This window comes from Halyomorpha halys, unplaced genomic scaffold, assembly GCF_000696795.3.
Source record: "Halyomorpha halys isolate HHAL.00 unplaced genomic scaffold, Hhal_1.1 Scaffold759.1, whole genome shotgun sequence".
NCBI classification, from domain to species: Eukaryota; Metazoa; Arthropoda; class Insecta; order Hemiptera; family Pentatomidae; genus Halyomorpha; species Halyomorpha halys.
This window is the reverse complement of record NW_027110136.1, coordinates 499,296-510,689: the sequence shown is the minus strand read 5'-3', so window position 1 is coordinate 510,689 and position 11,394 is coordinate 499,296.

The following is an 11,394-nucleotide window of genomic DNA, read 5'->3' as shown; positions in this document are numbered from 1 at the left end:
TAGAATAGGTAATTGATTGGCTAGAAATTCTAGCCGAAACGTCGGCACATTAAAATAAGTTAGTCATACTTATTTGTGTTTCATTGACCGCACCTCCAACCATCTTCTCTTCATTAAATCATAATAAAATAAAAAATGAAACTTTTCTTTTCATCAAATTTTTCCAGTCTAAACTTAATACCCTTACGTCTAAAACGGTTACTAAGCACCTAGGTAGTTTGACAAAATAATGAATTACAAAATTCTTGGTCTTTTTTTTTCTGATTTTCACCTTTAAATCTCAAATGGTAAATCGTAGCAAAAATGCTACAATAAAATAAATTAAAGACCATTAAATATATGTATAAATAGTTGACCGTCAGGTCAGATGGTCAGGGTTGCGGTCAAAAAAAGAACAAACTAGTTTTCAACTATGAGTATTTATTGTTCGACGTTTCGCCCCACTTTGCAGGGCTTCATTAGGTCTGTTCAAGACTATAGGTTAAACAGACATTCTTATTTTATTTATTTATATATATATTTTTTTTTATTCATTTATTTATTTTATTTTATTTTAGTATGTATGAGATCATTCATCACTATTACCTATTGCCCACAAATGTGTGGCAGATTGTAATATCGATCAATAAATAAAAGTATTATTATTATACAAAAAAAAAAGACATTCAACTGACCATCTTCTTCATATTTTAAGGAACATTAAATTCTGCGTCAAATGAGTACTACAGAGCAATAAATCCGTTAGGTGGTATAGTCATAAACAACATGCTCTGTTTACATATGAACTTCAACGCTCTTCTGACTAGCCACTGGAGCCCAATATACATTAAAAGTTCTTTTATTTGTTGTACTAATAAGATCCTAAGAAGATCTATTGTTCAGGATTTATTAGCGAAAAACCAAAAGAATGACCTACAATTTTATAATCCATCACTTCCTAAACTACCTATCATATCAGTAACCATTTAGACGTTTGCATATCAAGTTGAGACTCTAAAATAGTATTTTATCTCAGTTTTTGAAAATTTGAAAAAAAATTTCATTTTTTGGTTTATTATGATTTAAGGTTTAAGACATTGTAGTTGACCAAATTATTAAGTTATGATACTTATTCGGCGCAGAATTATTGCTTTTATTTTTTATGCCATACATTTTTTCCGTTTAGAAGTTAATGGCAAAAAGGTAAAAAAAAATTACCTAATTGTTTATGTCAATAATTTAACTAGAAGAAAACAAACAAAATTTGATTTTTAATTTCTTTTCTCTAAAATATTATGGGACAGTAGAGGAGGCTGAAAATTACTTTATATGCTATTTTACAGTACAGGAACGAAGTTCTATGAGCTCTCAAAACAATATCAACTATTCCTGAAATCATGAAAAATTGATGAAAATATTATTATTACTTTAATTTGTCAATCTCTCTGGACATCTTTACAATCCGAAAACCGTTGTAAAATCCTTAATGCTCCTTAGTCACAAATTATGTCATTCATCAGGACCTCAATGTTCCATATAATAAAAAATTAATACTTAATAATAATAAATTAATTGTACTTATATTAATTACTTTATTATTAATTTTTAATTATATTTTACACTTTTCTGTATCCCCGCTCATTTGGTATATTTTGTTTCTTAATTACTTACACACATTGTATCCCATTATTTTATACTTTACTTTTCCTTTGTTTTTCTATCTGTTTTAATGTATGTATTTAATGTATATTTCCATTTATTGTTCACCTAATTTTAAATACTGTTCTATCATGTTTACTTTACAAATTATTTTCGTTATTGTGGCACAACTGCCGTCCCCACTCCTCCCAATACCAACGGTCATTTTTGTTTTGACTGCCGTCAAAATAGGTATGCATTCTGTCTCATCATTTGATTTGTATTCTTTTTTCTTTTTACATCTCTTTATTTGTATTTTTTTAAATATTTCTTTTCTTATCTATCTGTTACTATTACCCTTTACATTTACTATTTACTACCTTTAATTTTTCTTATTATATATTACTTTTTTACATTTTATGTTTTCCTTTTGTAACTATGTGTTTGTATCTTTTTTAGCCCTGACGAAGCCCTGCAACGTGGGGCGAAACGTTGGCTCAATAAAATAGTATATTCTACTATTTGAGTTTTTTTGACCGTACCCGGACCATATTCCTTTCAAATAAACAATTATACATGAATAAAAGAAAATGAAAGTAATACGAGGTCTTAATATTACTAACTCTCTAATATCGAACTTATAGTCTAGATATAATATTAAGACCCTCTGTTATGCTGTCATGGAACGGTTATGGTAGGATGCTAATGTGATAGAGGTGATTCACTGGCTGACTGGCTACAGAAGAGCTGGGGCTCTGCTTCTATTAGAGCACTACTGTAATACAGTAATGGCTTTGGGCTCGGTCCGGGCTAATGTTAATTCATCATGGCTAATACAGGAAATTGTCGAATCCGCTTTAATTTAGATGAGAGGGAAGTCGTCAATGTCCAGGAACTATGGCCGGGTCCTATCAATGGCGTGGCGAGGTCTCCAACCTCCTCTGATGACAATGAAATAATTCTTTTCAAATCCAATTGGTGCTGTGCTCCGATGGACAACATCTGTTTAAATACAACTAATGTTAGAGTGTGACGGGCGGATATGATTCAGTTTGTCAGTTGGATTTTGGGATCGCAAATTCACTGTTATGTTTATTACCAATATTATATATCAATATTAGTATTGCGAACGTGAATAATTTCGAATACGAGAAATCCTAAGAAATACCCTGATACAGGTTACCTTCCAATAACCAAGTCCCGGCAAATAGTTTGTGTTTTGGTTTTTTTAAAAATGGAAATTAAAATAAATTATATTATGATAAAAACGCAGATAGACTCGTATCAATTCGTGTATAGGATTTTTCCGTCCAACCAGGTTTGGATATTGTAAATCAGCTGTTGATGTATCTCCCATTCACCACCCCTTAGACATGTTTCTTGAACCGGAGTTTTTCATCAATTCTCATCCTGAGAAACATACTCGAAGACATGAGCCTCTTGCTGCTGCGATTCTGCCCAGTCTTAGAATTATTTTTCTTCCTATTTTTCTAGAACTGATATGAAAGGCCTTGAAGCTCTGCTTTGTCTGTGACATTACAAACAAAGTACTATCCAGTAGGAGAGCCTGAGGACTCAAATTAAGGACATAAATTAAAGAAGTAATCTAGAGGCATGATATAACATTGGAAGATTAAAGATTTTAGGAAAGCTAACTTCTACAGCATAAAATGGTAAAAGGAAAATGGAGAGAGACCAAACTTTCATATATAAACTGAATTTTTAAATAAATGTTTTCATATTTCCATGGTAATTATGACAATCTACTTATACTTTTTAAGCTAAAGTCACAGTTAGCATAGGGCAATTAAAACATTTTTTTTGTAGGAAGAGAGTTCGGGTGGCAGTCAATAAAGGTAACAAAACAGTAAAAAGAAAACTATTTATTGTTAACCAAAGTTTCGACCCACTTTGTAGGGCTTCATCAAGGCTGTCAGGATGAAGAAGAATTGACTAATGAACGATGGTTGTTTGGATGAACGAAAAGTTGGTCAACAATAAGTAATTTTCTTTTAATTGTATCAAAATACCTTTATGGACCGCCACCTGAACTATCTTTCTACAATCTACTTCATATGGTTAACTATCTTCTTCCAATATTTTTGCCAATGAATGGTAAAATATAAATGAAAAGTATTGTTATGTGAATAATAAAGACGTTGCTGGTCTTAACTTAATATAAAGTGGTAAGTGGATGTTGTGTGACACTACTTCCCAGAACTTAGTGGATTTTATTATTATTATTATTTCTTTTGGGGGTTTTTATATAAGGAAGTATTATAAGTTAATAGTGGAATGAGAATAACCACTAAATTAGTAGAATAGAAGAAAGTGTACAACTGAGAACAAACTGCACGACATAAGTCATATCGCATATCCGGATGAGCCGTTGAGCAGGTGCAGACCCCGATCAACCAGGGGTCGCGCAGCATTATCCGTGCCTACTGGGGCCTGTCGCTATTGTTAAGGAGCTACGAAAACACTAGTGCGAGCGGAAACCGGCTAATGCACTCCTCGCCCGCACTGCTTATTGTTTTCGTCTCTTCGGCTGTCGCTTCCATTTTCTTGTTTTTATAGATTGCAATTCGGTAACAGCTTACTTGGTAATTCGTTTAACAGTCCACAACGGATCTATAAGTAAAACTTAGTTTTATCACTATAAAATTAAATTAAAAAAATTAAATGCTCCATTATCTAGCGAAACACAAAATTCACTTTATCTATAAAAAACCTGTACTACTACAAACTACGAAGGGTCAGTAGTTCAGAACTTTGCAAGGAAGTAATGTTGCTAGAGCAACGGTTTGTTTCTCCAATTAAAGGGTGTTCGCTTTTCAGAAGCCTGGATGAGCTTCAAGATGAACTAATAGAATAAATACTTTCCTGCTACAGCCGGATTCGGACTCGGACCCAGGAGATAAGAAGCACAGTTCTTAACTTACTGAGCAACCCCGCTATCAATTCATTGTATTTTTTTTTATCTTTCATTTTTTTGATTTGCACCTGTAAATTTACATTTACAAAAGCAAATAAGATGTTCTATCCAGGCATGGCTTGAGGGAAATAGCACCCAGTGGTGCATCCTGCAGACGTTAAATAAATTATTATATAAAGTCCCGCATCCAACTCCTCTTCAGCCTAGGCCGAGTTACGTCAGGAATGTCATGTGTTCCCATCTGTCGTATAACTTTATTGAAATGTCCATGTAGCGTGTTGTGAAACCGTTTGTAAGTCCTATGAATGTGGTCCGTTACTGTCGGAATGCGTAGGTCGGTGTGAATGGTCTCATTTGAAACGTATAGTGGTAAGTTTGTCGCCAGACCTAAAAATTGTGATAGAAAAGTATGTATTTTCTGAATCTGTGTCTTTTTAGGAGGTCCATAAATTTGGAAGGCGTAAGTCCATATGGGACCTAGTAAGTAATTTTATACATTGAGTTTCTGCGATAATTTAGAACGTCTTTGTAGTATGGAATATAATTGTTTCAGTGGGAAATTTAGCGTTTTACGTTTTGTCCTGACGTGTGGGCCCCACGTCAACCTTCTGTCATAGCTAAGTCCTAAATAAGTTACTGTGTTTGTTTGTGGTATAGGATGAATGTCAATGTAAACTGAAGGGCATGTTTTGTGTCGTAGAGTAAATGTGACATGTTGTGACTTGTCGTGATTAATCTTAATTTTCCATTGTGTGCACCATGTCTATATATTGTTTAGACTATGTTGTAGTGTTAGTGTGGCCTGTAAAGGGTCTGTGTTTCTCGAAATGATAGCAGTGTCGTCTGCATACGTCACAGTGAGTATCTTGTCGTTTGTCGGTAAGTCGTTTGTGGATATGAGGTACAGAAGTGGGGCCAGGATAGAACCTTGAGGGACACCTGCAAATATGGGTTTCATTGATGAGATCACTGAGCTTTGTTGGACAGAAAAGAAACGGTCATGAAGAAATGATTGAAAAATGAAATAGTAGGTGCTTGGGAGAATTGGCTTAAGCTTAAAAGGAAGGCCTTGGTGCCAAACCCTATCAAACGCCTGAGTTACATCCAAAAATGCTCAGTAGTTGAAGCGTATTTTTTTAGTTCGAAAGGAGAGGAAATGAAATCCGTGACCCTGTGTAGTTGTTGTGTTGTGGAATGTAATGTGCGAAATCCAAATTGGTGGTCGGGTAATATGTTTTGGTCAGTTAGTATGTTTACAATACGTTCATGTAATAATTTTTCAAAATTTTTGGAGCATACTGGAAAAAGACTAATAGGTTTGTAGGAATCGGGTCTACGTTTGTCTTTGTTAGGTTTATGGATGATTAAAATCGTGGAGTATTTCCATTGTATAGGGAACTTAGTTGTCCGTAAGATAGCGTTGTATAGGGTTGTGAGGAATACTAAAGCTTTTCTGGGAATTTTCCGAAGTAACTCGGCAGTAATAAGGTCGTGACCAGGAGCCTTCTTTTTAGGCATTTTCATAATCTGTCTTAATACCTCAGTAGGAGTAAAAAATTTAGGTGGAAGAGACATCGAAAGATGAGAATCTAAAACTTTCTGCACATTAGCTTCGTGTTGTATGTCAGTTAAATCTGTGTGGGGTTGAAAGACAGTAGAAAGATGGTCGGTGAATATTTCGGATTTCTCCTGGTCCGAAAAAGCCCAGGAACAATCATCTTTTCTCAACGGGACTGATACCTCATGGTGTTGTAAGAGTCGCTTTGAATTTCTTCACAAACTATTGTCATCATTTGTCAGGTTTTCCAAATATCTGTCAAAGTTAGTTTGTTTGAATTTTCGTATTTCTCTTCTGAGGTCATTGTTTAATTTGTTATAAGTTCGTCTAGCTGAAGGTAGTCGGTGAGTTTGCCATTTGCATCTCTTCTTGAGAACTCTTCTTGGCTTCTGTATTTTTTACAAAATTGCGTTGTTGGTAATACGGTACATCTATTCCCAAATGTGCAAATATAGACTTATATCTGTGAGTTTCGCTAACTCAAGAGTATCATGGAATTAACTTTCTATTAATATAATGTAATTAATGGAAAAAAATCGTTCAAACAGTTCCATAATCACAATAATTTTTTTTGTGTTTGTTTAAGTTTAACATTAAAATACAAATTACTAATTCCGTGCAACATAATATTTTAATTCGGTAAAATGTATGCCTAAGGAAAAATACATACATAATTTAGAAATCTTCGACGTATTATTAGTCCTGAACCCTATACAATTCATTTACAGTAAAAGGTTTACTTTTTTTTTTTTTTTTTTTTTTTTTTTTTTTTTTTTTTTTTTTTTTTTTTTTTTTTTTTTTTTTTTTTACGATGACAGTTATTTAAATTGTATTCTATACATAAAGTGGTGGATTAATATACTATAAATTTGTAACTGGTTAAGACTTAACATTATTTTTAATATTTTTTAAAAATTTAATTGCGATATGCATTACTTGTAATATTTCAGATATTAATTTTAATTCTACAACATAATAGAAAAATACACTACATTGAATTTGAATATGTACATCATGCACAAAAAAATTGTATTTCTTGCTTTAATAAAATAATGATGTGTAAAAATACTTCTTATACTATAGAGAATGCTTCTATACTACAGATTTTTTTTTTGTTTTATGCTAATTTTTTTTTTTTAGTTATAACTCTTATCGAACAATATACATACTAGACAACTTTAAATTTTTCCATTGTGATTATTTCCTAGGTACCTAAAAACCTTCAGTACATAACCTTCAGTAACTTTTTTTGATAAAAATTAAAGTAAATGAGTATTTTAAGAGGTTTACCTATCTGAAATAAGCATTAATAAGAAAACTATGAATATTAAACTTTTTTTGTTCAAGTACTTAATACTGATGCACCTATCTTATAAATAAAATGATACTACCCTATTTTTATTTATTTATTATCTTAATTGATTTTGAATTGAGAGAAATAATTTAGTGACATCAATAATAACCCATTCTGTAGTCAACTGGCTCTTTATCTTGATAAAATTCTAGACAAGATACATAAAAAATTAGAGCTCTTTAGGCGTTCACAAAAGGGGTTGAGCACTCGGCACTCAGAGGAAGGTGAAATATGATAAAGCGGGCGAGATGGCTCTCCACTTTGTCGGTCCATTTCCTCCGGCTATCATCCACTTAACTTCTTCAGGTGATGGGCCAAGCTAAGGAAGAATTTAAATCCACGGCTCTGTATGAGTGCAAAGGTGCACCAATTTATACCCACAACCAATACAGGATCTAAGAACTACAGTACATCGCTAATAGAAGTTATGATATAAAGTTATTTACGTTTCGGACTACTACCCAGTACACAGGGCAGTAAAGAAAATAAAGAGTATCCCAGAATTAATGGAAGATTTGTACTAAATAAAAAATACAGTTTTTTTTTCCTCTTTAAATTGTTATTTCTTTATGAACTCGAAAAGTACACAGGAAAAGATTATATATGAAATAATACATAAGGTAAATGGTCTCCAAGGTAAATACGCACTCTTCTGTCAAAATTGTTAATGACTAATTATTGCTAAATCTAGTTGTTGTTGTTGGCTGGGGCTTTAGGACGTAAAACCCTGAGGTCATCAACGTCCATGTTTCGCACTTTATAATTATATTTCAAGATTTGATACTCTTTAAATAATTACGAAAAAAATTTAAATAATTACTTATTTTAGAATTGTTTAGTACGTATAACAAACTTTCGGGTTTAAAACTTATTCAAGAGGCCATTCCATTTCCCAAGAAAAACAAAACCATTTCCACGTTCTTCTGATCATCATTCAGAGCATCGTTCCTACTCCTAATCTATTTAAGTTTATAGAATAGAAATGACATTATTCAAATATGTGACTAACGATAAGTACTCTGGTGCAGTATTGACATTTTGGCGGTGGTTGCTTATTGATCCGATATACATGAGTTAAATTCGTATGACCTATTCTTAATCTAGCAATAGAGGAGGTCCTCCTGCGATTGGAACGGTTTGATGTGGTCCATGGTTTTGAGGTTTTTTAATAGTTTTTAATTTGTCTGGCGGGCTTTCATTCCACATGACTTGCCAACTAGCTGATATTTCATTTTTCATAGGAAGAATTATTTTCTGGGGAGTCAGAATGGCCCCGCCCTGACCTGGAAGAGCAAGTGCTTGTTTAGCTGCAATGTCCGCCAGTTTATTTCCAGCGATCCCCACGTGACCCGACACCCATATAAAGAAAACAGTTTTTCCCAAGTTTTCGAGCATGTTGGTATAATTGTGAATTTTTATGATTGCCGGGTGTTTCGGGTAAATGATCTTCATGGCTTTTAGTGAACTTAAAGAGTCGGTAATGATAACTATCTTAGTATGCGTCACTATCATGGAGAAGTGGAGTGCTGAGGCTATTGCATAAATCTAGGTGATGCAGTGTTGAATTCCCTACTTCAATGTTCGCATTCATAGGGGCATGTTGGCATAGACCTCTCACCTCAAATAACCTTTAACATCCTTGAAATAAAGAAATTCAGTGGTGTTAAATCATAGATCTAGTGGGTAAATTTTTACAAACAGAGCAAGAGGGAATTAAGGCTAGAAAATGTCTCATGCAGTAATTGAATTGTTGCACAGGCACATGAGCCACCGTCTTGTTTAAAGCACGTAGTATCGTTCACATCAGCATCATCCAATTTAGGCTGAAAGAACTTTGCCATCGTGTCATGATATCGAGCAGAAGCAATATTCACTGCTTGACCGGCTTTATTATCGAAAAGGTATGGCCCAATAATGGCTTCAGCCTAAACTCTTCACCAAACAGTGACTTGTTGAGGATGCATTTGTTTTCCGACGATCACATGTGGGTTCTCTGAACTCCAAAAAGCGCCAATTGTGACGATATGTGAAGTCACCAAGGGAAAAATGTGCTTCATCGCTAAAATGATTTAGTTCGAAAATTGGCATCCACTTAGATCGCGAAAAATCGCATAGAACATCGTTCTATAATTCATTCAACGAACTATCCTCGCTGTGCATGCAACTTCCGTTATTGTGCCAGTTGAACTTTGTGAGCATGGAGGCGCAAATCTTTAGTGAATTTAAGCTGAACAGACCTTCTTGAAATTTGCAATTCTTGTCCATGACGATGAATTAATGTTCCTGGACTTTCACCAATACTCCCACATTAGCGAGGTGAGGCACTGGCTAACAGGTCTGTGGTGATCCGCTTCGGACCCTGATTTATCCGGCTTGAGGAGAGGAAAAACCATGTTCCCATACAAGCCTCAAGTACGAATTCTACAGGTTTGTGAGATGAGCGATGACTATTGGTGGAAGCTGCTTGATAGAGTTGTTGTCCTGTTTAGAACCTGCTTGATGTCTTGATCCCTAGCGTGGTAGAACCTATTTTGCAAGGTTCGCCTATTCTCGTTTTGAGCCATGATGGTGGTGTATGGGTTTCTGTAGATGGCTAGTTGGGGTGGTAGGCAATTCGTGGATGTAGGTATCTACTTCTCCAACGGCGCGCAGAGTTCATACATGTTGAAGCATATGGTAGATCGGTATTTTGTACCGGCTCCATTCAGCCTGCTGATAATTGAACTTCATCACCGTCAACTCAGGTCTTCTAACTTATATCTCGCATACTACAGAGCGGTGATCTGGCGAGGTCTTGTCAATAGGAGATCTATAGTGGACGTGAAGCAGGCCCCGTTCTGGCATTATGTGTGGGTTAGCGGGTGAACCACTGTTAAGGCACTTGGTACTACCTGCTTAGCTTGCCATGGTGTTTTGCTACAGGCTGTCTGGCGTTCAGGTCCCCTAGTGGCCAGTGGTTCGTTTTCACCCCACAGGTTTTGACGAGCTGCATTTGCTCTTTCATTGACCCCTTCGAACGCCGGTAAATACCAGTGACGTATGTAGGTTGTTTTATAAGCACATGTTGAGCGACATGACAGGGAGTCTTTGGAGTCCATTGATGGCAGCATCCTCTTCCATGTAGTTCCATTTCATAAAGCAATCAAGTGTGTGTAGGTCATGTAGGACGTCTATATTGAAGGCATTCTCTCGAAAGTGGCGTGGTCATCTCTATAGTAGGGATGCGACATCAATGTCGATGTTTTGAAAACATCGATGTTTTTTGGGTAATGTATCGTAAGCAACGATATTTTAAAACATTGATGCATTTTGGGTAATGTATTGTAAGCAACGATATTTTAGAAACATCGGTGTTTTTTATAGTCGATGACGGATTCTTAGTTTCAAAACCCACTTCTGACAGGCCGCAAAATGCGTGATCGTTGTAACAGACCTTATGTTTCTGAAATAGTTGTTCAAAAACATCGATGTTCATTGGGTAATGTATTGTAAGCAACGATATTTTAAAACATCGATGTTTTTTGGAGTCCATATCCTATTGGTTGATTGAAAAAGCACTTCTGACTGGCCGAAGCATGCGTAGTCTTTAGAACAGTCTTTATGTTACTGAAATCGTTAAAAAAACAACATCGATGTTGAAAAACATCTATATTTTTTTAACATCGATGTTTTAGTATTGAACATCGATGTTTTAAAACATCGATGTTGCATCTCTACTCTATAGGCTTGTATCTGCCAAAATGGCCACCGTCTCTCTGCCTTCTCCATTCTTTATGGCTTGCCACCAGCAGTTGAAGTTTAATAGGGTAAATTAATTCATTTTTGAGAACCCCTCTCTTTCTTGAATTATATGCGACATGAACGTTTGCATATCGGTGATAATTTCAGTGCAACATTCCGTAAAGATGTTGCTCAAATAGGTCATCTATA